Here is a 3103-nt window from a genome sequence, read left to right as displayed (position 1 = left end):
CCAATCTTTAAAAGCCTGCTTTGTACAACTGTTGAAGTCTATCATTACCAGGATTTATTTTTGGCACTGAATCCTGGAGCCTTTGACTAATGGTAGTCAACTGAGGTAATTCTAGCCTAATTTTGCAAGTGTTCTAATGACAGTAAAAATATGTTACCCATGAAGCATAACGACACTCAGCAAAAGAACTCAACATTTTATAGAGCCACATAAGAGCATGGCAACTGCAGTTTCCATTTTCCATTATCATCCTTTGTTGGGACTATTTTTACTATTTAAAGAAATGTAAATCATTTTTCAGAAACAAATTAGTATCTGCATAACAAAATGTATTCAATTCCAAAACTTTAATTCCAGAAACATAGATTTAAATTCCCCAGAGAAGTTTTTACCCTATGATCATGACACCAAAGAAAATATCACCATCAATAGCCAGTTTACTATTGCAGTTGTCTTGACGATTCTTTTAAATTAATTTGCCTGTTTGAGAATGAAATGTTATTTCTTCCTGTTTCTTAGTGAACTTTCTTTTCTATACCTTGTCAATTATTTTGCATTCTTAGTTCTTATGCTATATTAGTAATGAAGAGGAAAGAACAGGGGAATCATGTAGCAGAAACAAGGGTTCTTTGTAAAAAAAAAAAAAAAAAAGCATCGATTATAAGCTAGAAGCAAGAACCATGTCTTCAGCATACAGCTCCTGTGGTGCTCAGCATTTTATGGCCATTAAAAAGCATTATTTCGGCCAGTCGCAGTGGCTCACGCCTGTAATCCTAGCACTCTGGGAGGCCGAGGCAGGTGGATAGCTCGAGGTCAGGAGTTTGAGACCAGCCTGAGCAAGAGCGAGACCCCGTCTCTACTAAAAAATAGAAAGAAATTATCTGGACAACTAAAAATATATATAGAAAAAAAAAATTAGCCGGGCATGGTGGGGCGTGCCTGTAGTCCCAGCTACTCGGGATGCTGAGTCAGGAGGATCGCTTGAGCCCAGGAGTTTGAGGTTGCTGTGAGCTAGGCAGATGCCACGGCACTCACTCTAGCCTGGGCAACAGAGCGAGACTCTGTCTCAAAAAAAAAAAAAAAAAAAAAGCATTATTTAAAATTAAAAGGCATTTTAAAAGCACTTTGCCATGCAAGAAATAATTTTTGAGTATTATATTTATTACTCAGGGTTCCTGGCTTTCTAAATCTTAGTAACTGTTTATTTTTTAATTTATTTTAATTTTTTTATTATTTATTTTTTAATGGGGATATTAAGAAAAGTGAGACCATTTAAAATTAAGGAAATTAGCCTCGGCAACACAGTGAGACCCCATCTCAATAAAAAATTAAAAAATTAGCCAGATACAGTAGAGCCTGCCTATTGTAGTCCCAGCTACTCAGGAGGATTTGGTGGAGGACAGCTTGAGCCCAGGGGCTTGGGGTTGCACTGAGCTGTGGTTAGGCCTCTGCATTCTAGCCTGGGTGACAGAGTGAGATCCTAAAAAAAATTAAAATACAATACAATAAAATAAAATAAATGAAAGAAAATGACAATGAAACCTCTCTGTTGAATGTCTTTCTTGCCTTATCATTTCCAAATTGTTGTTCATTTGTACAATCTTATATGGGCAAGACATGAACCAAAGTTCACTGAATCAACAGAATTGCCATTATAACAACAATATATTTCATTGATATAAATATATAAAAATTGATATAAAGTATGTTTATTTCTAAGTCAATTATTCCCATAAGCAAGCACTCATTTGTACAAAGTTTATACCAAATACAGTCTTCTATTAATTGTTATATGCATTATAAAACACATATAACAATTTCAGAATAATTTATTTAATGTGACCGTATTTTTAAAAAGTGAATCACAATCTCTTCGAAGTAGAGATTTAAATTTTTCATAATTTAAGTAAATTTCAATTTTTCACAATTTCCTTAGATCATGAAATAATCACAATCTACATCTGGGCAAAGAAAGAGAAGTACAGACGAAGAAGGAATGTTTTCTCTTCTTTCTGTGGAAGTCTTGTTTACATGGAAAGAGTCTCTGGAATAGATGCCATTACATTCCATTGGTATATTTACAAGCTTATCTTCTAGAAGAAGAGCTCTCCACAGTACAGGAGAAAATAATTTCAGGTGCATTGTGGGTCAGAAGTGTGTCAGTATCAAAGCAAATGATGACATAAAATAGTTCTAAATCAATCTTTATTTTTCAATATATCCTTACCACATTTGGAGACGCTGCTAATAGTAAGTCAGTAAGAATTTTAGTAATAAAATTTGAAAGCTAACTTCAAATTTTTTCAATAGATGGAGATGATGTGAAGGGGTGACGATACAAAGGCAGCTGCTTCTTCAGATGGCTCAGCAGAGCCGCCGTGAGGTCCTTTCCCCAGGGAGGCAGGTGAGAGCCGCAGTCAGCAGAGAGGCTGGGGTGGACTAGCTCTGAGTCTCACATTGCCTTTTCTCACCTACTTAGTTGAGACATTTGTCCCTGGAACTAGACTTTGTGGAGAGAGACTGAGTAACAATCCCAGACCATCCCCATTGGTTAACATATCAAGATCCGGGACTAGAGGACCTGATCACAGCTGTATATCAGGGAGTCCCAGCAAGCCAGGAGGAAGGTGGCCTACCCTTTAAATCCGGGGACATGCAAAGGTACTCTGGAGTCCAGGAGAGGGAAGCTGTGTCAGATGAGTAGAGGGAAAAGCTAAGCACAAAAGGGATCTTGCCCCATGTCCCGTGTACTTTCCTAGAAGAAAACCTCCCAGCAAGTTCCCTGGAGCAACCTAGGGTTGCCAAGGCCAGGCAGACAGAGCCGAGTTCACTGTCCCGGCTAACTCTGAGTGGTGTGCAAGGGACCCAGAAGTGCCTGTAAGCCCTTGAGCAATATAGAAGATGCTCTGTCTGGGAAGCTCGCTAGTGTGGGCCACCAAAGCCAGGGCTAAATAACCCTGGGGTCAAGGGTACAGTGAGGACCATGTAAGCCAGGAGATAAACAGGCCAGACCTCAGGGGCCCTACTATGTCCCTGACACAACAGGGGGCAACATGACTCTGGGGCAGCAGGGAGGACCTCCTGGCTAGCAGACCGTGTGGCG

The sequence above is a fragment of the Eulemur rufifrons genome, chromosome 7 (genome assembly GCF_041146395.1).
Source record: "Eulemur rufifrons isolate Redbay chromosome 7, OSU_ERuf_1, whole genome shotgun sequence".
NCBI classification, from domain to species: domain Eukaryota; kingdom Metazoa; phylum Chordata; class Mammalia; order Primates; family Lemuridae; genus Eulemur; species Eulemur rufifrons.
Note: the sequence above shows the minus strand (reverse complement) of the source record.